The sequence below is a fragment of the Melanotaenia boesemani genome, chromosome 11 (genome assembly GCF_017639745.1).
Source record: "Melanotaenia boesemani isolate fMelBoe1 chromosome 11, fMelBoe1.pri, whole genome shotgun sequence".
Taxonomy (NCBI): Eukaryota; Metazoa; Chordata; class Actinopteri; order Atheriniformes; family Melanotaeniidae; genus Melanotaenia; species Melanotaenia boesemani.
In genome coordinates, this window is record NC_055692.1 from 7,494,750 (window position 1) to 7,509,166 (window position 14,417).

At 36.4% G+C, this 14,417-nt stretch overlaps 1 protein-coding gene across 7 annotated transcripts in view; it reads left to right on the forward strand.

The window, feature by feature from the left end:
- gpat2 (glycerol-3-phosphate acyltransferase 2, mitochondrial) overlaps positions 1-14,417 on the forward strand; it is a 131,928-nt gene that overhangs the window by 78,191 nt on the left and 39,320 nt on the right. The window contains exon 1 of one of the 7 annotated variants that reach the window (XM_041999783.1): positions 12,792-12,878. The exons of 4 other annotated variants lie outside the window; for them this stretch is intronic. The gene's annotated coding sequence lies outside the window, so the exon portion shown is untranslated. Of the gene's footprint in view, positions 1-12,791; positions 12,959-13,247; positions 13,270-14,417 lie in introns of those variants that run through there. 2 more of the 7 variants (XM_041999781.1, XM_041999784.1) reach the window with 2 other exon arrangements.

Below are 14,417 nucleotides of genomic sequence, written 5' to 3' on the forward strand. Positions count from 1 at the left end.
AATACTGAAGAGCTTTTGGCTTTTAACTGTTAACAAAACATAGAAACACACTTATAGTTGCTCCACCAAACATTATACATGCTTTGTTTTTTTACTCTAAAGAGACAACAATGATCAATAGATTAATCTATAAAACAAATTAACTTTATTTCTCTGCATTTGTTGTGTAAACTGAATACTTAAATGCTATACATAAATGAATGCTTTTTAAAGCTACAGCTGTTTAGTTGAGGTTTCGAAAGTTAACAATTTTTCAACAAAATTTTGAATATCAATCAGTCAAAATGTTTTCATAAGTTTGTTTGGTATTCATGTTTTCCATGTTTTACATTCTGGTGTAAAAGCAGGCTTTTACCAACCTTTGATTAGAATTTTGCAACACTGAAATTTTGCGGCTTTTGTCACTTCTGGCTGTGAGCTGTGCATGTACAGCTACAGTGACTCAGCCCTCATCTTTCCCCTTGATAGAGAAAACCAACATGCCTCTTTGGCTGCTGACTTACATCGCTGCTGTGTATGTGCAAGTACAAAATTATTGACTCACTTCATTCTAAAAGTATTCTTTGACATTTAATTTGATTTATATTTGAGAAATTGGACTTAATACAGTTTTCTTTTTTCTTTTTTTTATTGAATTTGGCTCCTGCGGGCAGATGTGATCTACCACATGAACAGCCACAAGTTTGTGTGAATTATATAACCTCAGATCTGTTATTCATTTTCTGAGTTTCTTCAAGTGCTCGGAATTTTTTCCAAACTATTTGATAGATTAAGAATTTGTAATTAAACTACAGCGAAGAAGACAACATCCATCAGTTAGTCCAGACACCTAGGGACATGTATGTTCATTTCTGCTGGCCAGATACTAGATGTTTTTACACAAATAGCCTATCTTTTTAATCTCAAATATTTGCAGAACCAAGTTAGATCACTGCTAGGTTCTGTTTGTGCTTTTTGAGTGTAGACAAAATGATTGATCAAGTTATTATTTTTATATCACTGCAGAGCTTGGATACAGAAAGAAAAGTACTAAAAGGAAAAAGAAAAAAGGGGAGTACTCAGTGGAGAGGGAAAAACCTCCACATAACATTAATTTTTAAAAACTATGGATTTTATTGATTTTAACTGAGGTCATTTGACGTCAGAAAGTTGATACAAAGAGTTAGTTGGGCAACTAATAATATAAAGGAGCGAGCACTAAAAGAGAGGTCAGAGTTTTTAAGCTCCATCCCCTTGACTGTGTTGCTTAGATGGTTAGAGGGGCCTTAGTTACAACATAGACACAAAATTCATTTTCTCGTCACGCCTCAAAATAAGATTGGTCGGTGCAGCAGAGCCAGCATTTGTTTCAACAAAATGTACTACCTTCCACGCTAACCGAGACCTAAATTAGATTAACAAAATGCACTTTAATTTATCTCCTGTACTGATCTATATAGAGAATAACAACACAGTCTTTATGCTATTACAGAAGCTGCTTAGTGACTCACCTGAGGGAAACTTTAACTTCTGGAATATTGCCATTCTTCTCAAACTGGTACGCTTACCACTGGTGATACTTGTGCTCCCTCTAGTGGTAACGCTGAAATCTTTTCTGATATCAACCAATTAACAAATTATGCTCAGAGTAATCTGTAAATTATGGTTATTATTTTGAAATTCAAACAACATCAGCTCTCTTGTTCCCATGGTTCATCAGTGTCAAACAAAAACCGAGTTTCACATCAGTACTTTCGAGTAAACGTGTCATGTGATCCGATCATGATGATGTGATCACAGATCAAAGAATAATGCCTCTGAATTTGAATACACCGGGTCCTTCACTGATTACAGGTCCAAGCAGCACCAGAAGGTGGTTAAAACTCTAGCAGCAGTGTTTTGGATAAGCTGCAGATGTTTAATGCTATTTTTAGGAAGTCCTGTTAAAAGACCATGACAGTAATCCAGCCTACTGGAGATGAATGCATGGATGAGTTTCTCTTGGTCTTTCTGGAAGACTAAAGGTTTAATTCTGTTGATGTTTCTGAGCTGGTATGAAAGCTTCTTAATGACAGCTTTGATGTGGCTGCTGAAAGTCAGGTCTGATTCTGTCGACACTCCAAGGTTACGAACTTGGTCGGTGATTTTAAGAGCCCGAGTCACCAGGTGTTTATCAATGCTGACCCTCCTCTCTTTGCTACCAAACAGAATAATCTCTGTTTTGTCGTCATTTAATTGTAGAAAATTCTCCCTCTGATCTACATAACAATAAGTAGTCTTTTCATTTGGAGCTAACCACCTCTGTCTCAAGTGTGCCTGATGGAAAAGTTAGCTCCCTCTCATTGTATTTAATGTTAGTCATAAAGGTGGTTCTGGAGAGTCTGATATCTTCTGTGGTGGTACGTGATGTAAAACAATGTGAGAACCACTGGAATATAGTGTTGCATAACAAACCTATCTAACTATGACATTTGCATTGGATGAGATCTTTAACAGATGATGCCACAGAAAAACTGAATATTCCTGACATTACAGAGGCCCTACAGGTTTTACAGAGCCCCAGTAGAAGAAATATCACCCTCTTTTCTGTCTTTCACATAAAGTCAAACAGGGTCATAAAGGGCTGTGTTGAGGTTTCAACATCTTTATTGTTCTTTAGAAAGAAGACTATTTTATTAGGAAACCAAATAATATGTGATACCATTGTTAAATATTAAACTAGTGGAATGCAACCTGTAATAAATCTGTGATTCTTCTATTTCACATCAAAATGTCTTTGCAATATATATGTTACAAATAATATTATTGCTTTAATGATGCACTTGATATATTTCTGCAGCCTTATTTGGGACATAAATTTGGTTGCACAGAAGTGTCATTTTATTTCTCTGACTTTCTCTCTGCAACCAGCTGCAGTCTCTTAATATCCTAAACACACACCAAATTGTTGAGCAGGGGTAAGTGGCCAATTTTGAATGCTGTATTCAATAATTCTTCAGGCTTGTAACTTGCTGTGTTTTTTTTTGGTTTAATCAGAAAGATATGACTTGACTTAAAACAAGAAATGTCCCAAATATGTCATGCAATTAAATTGAACCTTCTCATACATGTACACATTCTGTTACACAAAGTTTAAAATTAAATTATGAATAAACTGTGCAGCTTACAAAATAAACAAAAAAACAAAACATTGGTCCTATTCATGTCGACTGGGAAGATAATTGGTGAACTGGTGACATTACTGCTGGGTTCAGCCTGTTTTCCTTGTACTGCAGCTTTATGTTTTCTTAACTCAAAACTGAGATTTATAATGTCTGTGGATTGTTTGGAAAGGGCTCAAAGGAATGTGACACTTGTTGCTAAATAAATCCCACCATGCTGCTTGTCCCTCTGAATACAGGAGACATTTTGTAGGAAATTTGCTTAAGAAAATGTTATCGTTCTTTCAGAAAAAATTGAATTGTTTTTTCAGTGCAGCCCCTCATGAAAAACCCCTTTTGTTTGACTTCTAAGGGAGACACAGTCATTTGGTGTGCCTGCATTAGTGAATTTACAGCTACTTGGGATTTTCACTAGTGCTACACACTCATCAAGGCTTTCTTTTGAGTTATGCCATCAGTTACATCAGTGTATTGTCTCTGTCTTGTATTCAACACACATAGTAAATAGCTTATCTTGCCGCAGGTAAAGGACAGCTCTGGGTCAAAGATGAAACGAATATTTGATAAAGTTAATGTAAATTCAATATGGCTGGTGCTATCAGTGAATTGTTGATCAAACAAGCTTGCAGTGTTTATAGGTGTAGCCTTTAAAGAAGTCTGATGTTTGACTTTGCACATTAACACATTTTTATCCTTTTTATTTTAAAGCTGTCAGTCCTTCTTGAATATTCTTGATCCGCGACTCAATTACCAATCAGGCCAGTTGCATAATATATCATGTTGCATAATGGTGTTTACAGATTATTTTAAAGGAATTTCCCCAACGTCGTTTCTGAGGTCTGCATATGTTTAAGATTATATGGTGAATGGTATTAATGTGGCATACAACTTTTGTGTTTAGAGTGTAGAAGAAGCTTAGCAGCAGGTTTTTCTCTTTTCATCTTTACCTCAATCTGGCTCAGGTGTCCTGCATCACACTGTAGTTAATAAAACATCATGGCTGTCAGGGAGAGATGAAGACCTGTTAAAAGCTAGGATCGAAAGAGGAAAAGGGAGATGTAGAGGGAAAGAGATTATGTGTGTCTCCTTCTTGTGTGTGTGTGTGTGTGTGTGTGTGTGTGTGTGTGTGTGTGTGTGTGTGTGTGTGTGTGTGTGTGTGTGTGTGTGTGTGTGTGTGTGTGTGTGTGTGTGTGTGTGTGTGTAAGTGAATCCAAAATTAAGCAGGGACCTTTTTTATCTAAAAGTATCAGAAAGAAATGACTCAGTGATCATCATAATCAACATCAGATCCCATTAGCCTAAACCATGTTGCATAATTATCCCATCATCTTAATACAAAACAATCTAGTCTCCATTTCTTCAAGATATGACGTATTTTTGTTTATTTGTTTGTTGTTGTTTTTTCTCAATCATATCTTATGCAGTTTTGTGTGTACTTGAATATTGTTTTCATTGAGCAGGTGGTTAGTTCAATTGGTTGAGCCTCAGTTTTCCATGTAGATGACCAGGGTTCAAATCATCCTGGGGGTGAATATTACCACCTTCTAGTTGGGTCCTTAGGCAAGACCCTTCATGCTACTGCCCAACCACTGTAAGTAGCTTTGGATAATAGTGTCAGCTAAATGGCTATGATGTATTGGAGAACCTTAAAAGTCTGGTTTTCTCTATCACCCATGTATCTTTTTATCCACCTGTTTGGTCCTTGACGTCTGTGATTACATAAGTGTGGTCACTCAAAGGGAATACAAATGTTTTTTGGCAGTTTAAACCGACTTCATTGTAAAACTACAATATTTGCATGTGCACAAACCCGGTTTTCACTCCCATTTTTAGCCATTATTGGACATAGTTAGTCATTTTTGTTCATACTGAACAGCTTATGGTTTTTACTTGTAGGCAGCATATCTATATTTGATTCAAGCATTGTGTGTAACATAACTTAACAGACATGACAATATAAGGAAAACATGGAATAGGAGTAGTTTTTATCTAACTTTGTGACAGATGAATCCCTGTAGCCTGTAGACCAGTGTTTCTCAGTGGGATGGTACCTCCCACCAGGGGACGTTCAAAGACTATCATGGGGTGCTGGGAGTTTTAGTCTTAAAAGGGGGGACGTTGACATGTTCTTGGGGGGTGTTGGCAAGCCATTGTTTGATTTTGATACTTATATTAACCAATCAGATTATAGAGAAATGAGGGTTAGTTCTCAAATTCACCCTAGAAACACCATTAATGACCTATAAGTGAACCCAAAGGTAGTTTATTATAGAAAGATTTCATGCTCGGACCTTTAAAACAATTTTTCTTTTTTATTTAAATAAACTAAACCTTCACATGTTATTGATGACTAATACAGAGTCAAAGGAGTTGACATTAGCAGTATTTTTTTTTTTTTACCTTTAAGCTTTTTTGTTTGTAAACAATAAAATAACATCAATGCTGTAACAAAATAATGAAATAACTTTAATTTAATTTTATCACACACAACTGTATAAGGTCAACAGTGAAAACTGTCTAAGCAAAAGCAAAACCTACTACTGGCTGGCTCTCATTCAAAGGAAACTGAAGAAGAGAAGCTGCAAGGAAAATATAAATCTCATCATGCTGGTATCGATCGATACTGATACTAACCTTGGTATTGATACTATTGATATTTGGATCGATCAGTCAGGTCCACTCGATGCAATCCAAGTTTTGTGGGGTTGTGTTTAGCTTACCTGGTAAAGCAGGTAAGCTTTCTTTTCCAGAATGCGGGTTATGTTGAAACTCTGAGTATGTTAACCCAGAGTTTCTGACTAGACTCAGAGTTAGTTGAACCTCCTTACTGGAACAGGACCCAGGTATCGTATGCCCAGACATGGCTGACATTCTTCACTTCAGCCGGCCCTGTTTCATAACCTGGCCTTTAGCTGCATGTCAGCCAATTGTTTCTAAAAGATAGCAGATCAACAAAATTGAAAAAAAAACCTGCAAAAAACCTCTGATCAATCATCAAAAGCAGAGCTCAAACTAACTTAGTGTGATTCATGTGTAGCAGCATCACTGATTTCAGTTGGATGCTTGTGATGCTGTTTGTAAATAAGACCTCATTTGATTTTCACATAATTAAGCCTTGCATATGTAATTTCTATTCACATGGTTTTAGTTTCACTGCAGGATTTTTATTATATAACTCAGAATAATCCAAATTAGATATTTTGGGAGGACACTTAAACTACGTTCACACAGATAAATATAAGTTTTTTTCTGTTTGGTTTTGTCTGAACAGCACAAATCTGATTTTTCCAAATCAGACTCTGTCAGCTTTCTGTGTCGTCCTTATTCAGATCCATATCTGATGTTTTCAGTAACCTCAGTCTGTGTGATCTTTTCACATTTCATCTGACTGTTACATCACAGAAGTGAGACAGATGTCATAATCTGCACCGGCGGAGACAGGACATGCTTAGATTAATGTAAACAATGAACAAAACTATATTATTTTATAACTTTGTCGGCTCTGATAACACACATGCTGACACATGTAGCATACATATTTACTTCCTTTAACACAGTGTGTGACATCACGTCTTCTTCTGCGCATTTAGGTCACTTTAGAGCTGCAGACTGTTCACACTGTTCACACTTCTCTGTTCACACTGGAGTCTGAAGGAGTTACTATACTGTACTTGACTCATGTTTACATTATGATAAGAACCAGGAAAAAAATCATATTCCCACAAAAGATTGAAATCTATCGTAAGAACCAGCAGTGTGAATGTAACTTTACCCTGCATTTTAATGGTGAGGGGCTGCAAGTGCAGAGGCGTAGCAAGCTTTCATGTGTGGGGCTGTGGTTTGCTTACTTCTGGTAAGATCGCACTGCTGAACAAATTCAGGTTTTTTTCTGAATTGATACTGTGATTTGGGGGTAACAAATTAACAAAATACCAGTTTCACCATCAAAGGGCTGTGTATCTGCATAGAAAGGCATGACTGGGGTAATGAAATGCTAACAAATATTAACTGTTAACTAACCTTCACTTAAGTAAACTTCAGATGTCCAAAGTGTCACTGAATGCAGCATGCAATGCACTTTGATATGTTGTTCTACATCAACACCGAAAAATATTTAACATTTGATGACCCCTTAAGTTCTAATAAGCAACTAATTTTTTACTAAAATCTAGTCAAATTCTCATTTGTGACCCCCGTTTCCTGCTCAGTCCCCCTGCCTGGCCCCCTCATGACAACTTTTCTATACCTGTCCCTTTTACATAGCCTTTCTATTACCTAACAACCACCTAGTCACAGAAGAGTACTGCTCTGATTTGGATATCAGAGCCTGTTTATAATTTCCCCTTCACCACATTCATGGCTCCTAAAAGGTTAATCTGCCTGTCATCTGCACAGCACCAATAATTTAGAGAAGACACTCATTAGATATCTGAACCTGATCCATCTGGCTGTATCATGACCAGGAGATTCTACAGCTGTGTCACCAGCAAACCTCAGCTAATAATGAAAATAATATAAAATAAATGCAAACAAAAGACTATATAAATGAAATGTGCTACTATTTTGCATCAACATCTTGCTAGTTTTCTCCTCCTCAGCATGAGCTGAACGATAAACAAACTAAGAGCGACACAGCACTGGAACAGGAAAGCCGATCAACTGATCACCGACGGAGCAACAGGAGAGGGAGGGGAAGAGTCCCGCTGCACAGGTCCAGAGCGACTGGAGCAATGTTTGTGTAAAAGTTTATATATATATATATAAAAAAATAAATAAATAAAAAAATCAGCAAAAAAGTGAGGGTGTTGGACCATCTCACTATGTAAAGTGTGGGTGTCAAAACACCCACATTCCCTATGAGTGTAATGGCCATGGGTAAGGGACCTGGATATTAGATAAGGGGGCACTGTCTCAAAAAAGGTTTAGAAGCACTGATGTAGAGTATACAGTCTTATATACTGAAGAAGCATGATCATGGTATGTCCACTGTTTTCCTAAACCGTCTTTGGAAGACTAAAGCAGCACATGAGCCAATATTGGGCAAGAAACTACTAAAGTCACATTAATGAGGTTTTGTAGTAATGCCAGAGCAGCCTTCCTGCCACACAGGAGTTATGAATTGGGTTATTTACAGCACCTATCCTTAAATTAGACTATATTTTAAAAAATAACAGAAACATAATTTCACTTAAGAAGCTCTGTGAAATTGCTCCAAAAATGGTCTGAAAAAATGCAAGAGATGCCAACAGTCAGACATCCATCCATCCATCCATCCATCCATCATCCATCCATCCATCATGAAATATTTAGCAGTTATGTGTTGGATTGCGGGGTTTTCATACGTATGCATCTGACCCCAGGATTCTGCTACAGAAACTTCTAAATGAAAATTGTGCATTATATACTGTAATTTGTAAACAACACGTTTAGTTTTCTTTGTTCCATTGAACAAGAGCTGTACTGTCTGAATTTTAGCTCAGCCCTGGTTATTGTTACTTCACTGCTTGTTTGAAATTCCAGATGTGGAATTACAACACATTGTGCATTACCAGGGAGTCTAAGCTACCTGGAATCTTTGATGATTTGTTTGATTATGTAGACCACACAAACTCATACTTTCACTCTAATTTTCACTTCTTCCTTATTTATGGTGTAAGTATATTATGAGCAAATTCTCATGGGACGTGTTACCACATCCCAAAGCTGGTTTGGGATACTTTGAAATGGAAAAATGCTCCCTCCTCACCCATATAACACATAACAGTGCTGGCAGTTATTCGAGCTAATTAGCCAAAAAAAGGAATTAATCAAACTTTTAAAGCCAAGAGGAGAGCATGTGTTTGAAAACAAGAGATGCAGGAGCACAGAGCCTGTTGGAGTTCCCTGAATATGTTCTGCTCAGCCATATACAGCTTATGCCACTATGAATCAGTAGCTCTGTGCAGCTAGAACAGAACGTTTCTAACTATACTATACTTGACTCAGACCGCTGAACTCATATTTCACCTGACATATAGTGAAGGAACCGAAATGGAAAGATAATGTACTTTCTACCAGCACTTAAAAGCTATTAAAAAAGGTCAGTTAAAGTTTACTGCAGCATGGCCGCTGCCTGCTACTGTTTATCAGTTTATACTTCACACCTGCTTCATCATTTGCAGCCTGTGATTCATTTATACAGGTTTCTCTGCCGTGATCCTACGTGAAGATATTTATGCTGTTATACCAGTAATAATGGAATAAAGTTCCATGACAGGTGAAAAAACTAACAAGAGAGAGCTGTGGTAACATCAGTCAAGCTCAGTCACTGCCACAATTATCTGAGAAGAGGACAGACCATTAAAGCTGAATTAAAAGTATCAAAGTTTCTTAGCCGTGGATGTGGGGAAGTCACTGTTTATCAAAAGGGAACTAATTTATTCTCAAGTAAAATAAACCAATACCTGCTATATCATAGTAAAAAAGAGAAGCAGTTGTTAATGTTTAACATTCGTAATGCATCTTAACAAGTGGCCATGATGTAGTATGAGCTACTGGATTTACAGCAAGAGAAAGATGAAAGGACTATTACCTTAGAAAAAAAATAAGCTGAAACTTTAAAAAAAAAAAAAAAACTACAACAGTCAATGTCAACAAAAATCTATGTAATGCAACAAAAGTATTTTTTCACACCTGCTAACAGAGATGTGGAGAAGATTTAGTGACACGTTACAAAGATAATAAAAATTCTATGGTCAATTTTACTGACTAGCGTCATTTGGGTACATTAAAAGCTGCTTCTGTACCACAATGTGGATATTTATATTACCATAAACTCTGATGCTGTGTAGGAGGGGATTTTCATTCAAATGGGGGATTATATGGTCCTCTAAAGGAATTTGAAGAGGGATTGTTGCATTAATATATTGTTCTGTAAGTCTTTTCAAAACCTTGCCATGCTTTACATTTTAATAAAAATTATATTAACAGCTGTCCAATGGATATAGAAAAGGGGTGTATTTAATCTGATAGGTATAAAATTAGTTGCAGTTGTGTAACTGTTTGTAAACCTTTCTTATTTGATTGTTGACTGTCAGAATGTTTGTATAAGGATTTTCTGCGAGTGCTGTTCCACTGACATTAAAGTAAGACCTGCGTGCTGCTAAAGGGAAGAAGAGAGCACAGTAAAGTTATAGAATTCCTTTTGTTCTGGGAAATCAATGACACTCTCTGGCTCCATGACGCACAGCCGCTGATTTGCAGATTGATTTTCTGTGTGTGCATGCTGTGAAGCAGCGAGAAGCTGGCACATCCAGGTGCATACAGTAGTTGTGTACTTTCACCATATTAGCATTCTCTTCTGTTTGATCTGTTGGAAAATATAAGCCCATTGTATTGTTGTCCATGTGGCTTCCCATGGCCTACTCAGCAGAATCCTCACTCTCCATTGATTTGTTTAAGAAGGATCATAAACATTCCAAAGATAATATGTTAATTAATTTAAAACACCAATTGTAGTGTACCATAAAAAAAAAAAAAATCTTTTCATGTATTCCGCTTTTTAAGATCAACATTTTCTTTTCAGTCGGAGGACTCATTCTCTACCAGCTACAAACATTTTTATTGATTGTTATAACCACAGATTGGCTATAGATGTTGTACACCAAATATTATGCGGCTTATTGAATGGTTGTTTTAAAACAAAGCTAAGCACTAATAAATTGACCTATAATGACATACAGGACTACCTACTAAGGCAAACTGCTTTTAATGACAAAGCACTTTTCATTCTTCATTGGTAATGAAGCTTTACTGTAACTCAGACAATTAAAGTACCTTGCTATCCAGTCATTCATCACTTCAGTCTGTCTGCTCTGGCCTGCTGCAGAACTGCAAGCTTTTTAATAATCCTCACACCAAGCTTGGCATATTCGGTGCTCTCTTGCCGCTTGATGTCTGAACATCTTGATCCAGTCGTGGAAGAGGACTTCAACCTAGATGCTTGTTTTGGGAACCTAAAGCAGACACTGCTGAGTTTCAGTAATTGTTGAAATTTTAATCTGGCATCTGGGTGATTCTTTACATGGTGAAGCAGCTGGATTTTCTACACACACCACACACAGGCTCCAGGCCTGTGCCTGCTTGGATTATTCAGTGTCCTGAATAGGTAGATATGAGTAGATCTTAGGTATGGTGACAATAATTATGACTCCAATTCACTGACTGGTTCTTTTGGTTTCTTGGTTCTTTGGTTTGCTTGTGACACTTAATTACACGTACCATTAAGTTGAGCTACAGTTATAGCTCAAACTGGCCATTTAACTAAAACAATTAATTTGCAAAAGGGTAGTTTTTTTTTTTTTTAGTTTTTTTTTACCAATGTATGATGTTGTGACTCTATGGACCGTACGAGAAAATGTTTATTCTACTGCTTCCAACTTTCTCTATGGAAGATCTTCACACAAGTAAGTATTGCCGTATTTTCTGATGTTGATTAAGATGTTGTTAAAGTGACTTGAATGATATTATTATGTCAGATGATGGCATGGTTATAAACAACACAATAAGCCATCTGACAAAAGAATATATATATATATATATATATATATATATATATATATAGAGAGAGAGAGAGAGAGAGAGAGAGAGAGAGAGAGAGAGAGAGAGAGAGAGAGAGAGAGAGAGAGAGAGAGGGATGGATGGATGGATGGATGGATGGATGGATGGATGGATGGATGGATGGAAAGATAGATAGATAGATAGATAGATAGATAGATAGATAGATAGATAGATAGATAGATAGATAGATAGATAGATAGATAGATAATCTCATTTACACTTTTCAAGCCATTTTCACACATGAATTACAGAGATGTTCAGCAGGGGTTCCATGTGAGAACACAACTGTCCACCGAATTCGATAAGAGCTTCTAGCAGAGATTTTCTTTGCAGCTTACCTAAGGGAAACCTTTTGAAGATCGCTGACTCTAACAATGTGCAAATGTAGCCATTAATCTTAGCATTTACTACATGCAAGGTTGCTGCTTCATGTTCTTCTCTACTTTCCTATGTGTCCTTTCCATATGCTTATAGAAATCACATATGTTTGAGTACATCTATTATTAATATAACAATAAGAAACATTAAGACATTTTAATGTAAAGTTTAAAAAAGTGCAATTTCCAGAGTCCTCTGTGTTATGTCCTTCATTCAGCACAATTTAGACACACAAACATCACCACAACACACATGCACATGTGCAAGTAGTCAACCATGTCCATCTGTTAAACAGTGTAGTAATTTATTTATTTATTTTGCCGTACATCTATTAACTTAGTAATGCTCCTTTAGCTTTAATAGGGATTGATGATAGAAATGCCTAAAATTGTACATTGACTTGTTTTTATCTCTCATCAGCTTACAGAAAGGGTGTTTGTTTTGTTTCTGTTTTTACCTGAAATGCTCTGTCTGTTTGTTTGTGGAACAGACTGGGTTTAAACAAACAAACAAACAAACAAACAAACAAACAAACAAACAAACAAACAAACAAACAAACAAACAAACAAACAAACAAACAAACAAACAAACAAACAAACAAACAAAAACGTTCAGCGTTTTACCAGTGAAAAATATCCAAATGTGGAGCATGGCTCTTTCCTGGGCGTTGTTCATCACACTTTGATTGACGGGTCATCAAGCTAATTAGCTAGCTACAGCTGCGAAGTACTACTGGCTCTCTTGCCTTTGCTAGCATAGCAAGTAAGTTACAGCACACTGAAACGGTTATTTTTCTGCCTGGAAAGCAAACTTAAAAGATAAAGAAGTTACTTTTGGTGGTGGTAGGTTGTCCAAATGGACTGTGAATGCAGGATAAATATATAGACAGTATATGTTTGTTGTTTAAATTTTATTTATTTATTTATTTTATTTTTTGTAAGAAACATGTAGCTAGCTAACATGTAGCATGTCATCATATCTTGGTTTAACATTTGCGCAGTTAATGAATAGAAAATATATGATGAACGCACAGGTCTTTAATCTGCCAGTCATAGGTTCTTGTTTGTAATTCATAACCTTAACAGTCAAAAGAAAGAAGAAGAAAAAAGCTTTTTGTTTTCAGTTTAGGTTTTCAGCCTGGGTAAAGTGTTAGGTCAGTTTCTATTACCATTATGCTGTTGATTTAACAGCATGTGCCATACAGTATGGCCAACCACTTAATTATTGTTGTTTTTTCGTTTTATTGCATATAAAATTGTCTTTAATATTTGTATATCAACTAACCAGGCCATCTCAAAAACTGCTGCCATATCTTATTGACATTTTTAGCTTCTACATGCTGCAACTTAGATAAGGTATGGCCTCTGACTTTAAGTTTTTTATATATGTATTTATTAGCAGGATTTATTATTATTATTATTATTATTATTATTATTATTATTATTATTATTATTATTATCTTTGTTCATGGCCCCACTTATGTCTTGGCTATTATATTAGTAAACTACAAGATGTTAAAGTTTATGTTTATCAGTTAACCTTTAACAATTAGCTCACAGGTTTACACCCTTCCTATTTTACCACTATTTCCCTCCATACCTGTGAAGCATCACAGAGCCCTGGGAACTTCTTATCAATGTCTTTGTTCCCACTGGAGTTTGTAATGAATGTGGGAACTTGAAGCTAGATGAAATGGAGCTTTTCCCCAGTGGGAAAGCCTTACATGTTAATTAGCAAATTTAATGGGGCAGAGTGGGATCAACAGACTGGAAGACAGAGATGCAAAGGAAATATCTCCCTGGGCTTAATGAGACACCTGAATCTGATGGATGTAGCCATAGAAGGATATAGAAAGAGTTGATGACATGTCTTCATCCTTTGTAATAGAAACAAAACCTTACATAACCAAACCAAAGGGAATCTCTCTCAGGATTTTGGTTTTTGTGGTAGCTTTGTTCTTTCCTTGGAGAGTGCAGACCACTTCTTCATCTACATCTACCTTAATTTCAGATGATGACTGACTTGAGGGCCAGCACAGTTAGTGCTATTAATTAGATAACCTCTTTAAGCTACGGACACATTACATTTTGACCCACTGGCCTGTTACCAACATTAATTAATTTCCAAGTTGGCAAAGCACAAGTAATGATTACATATGAGCTGTTCAGCTTATGGCTACATCTTAATTTTAATGATGTATAACTCTGTGTTGAATGTCTCCCCTGCTCCACCCGTGTGTTGCGTAGCAAAGAAATCCTCATGTTTCTCTTCCTCTCTTACCTCTTAATGACAATTATTTTC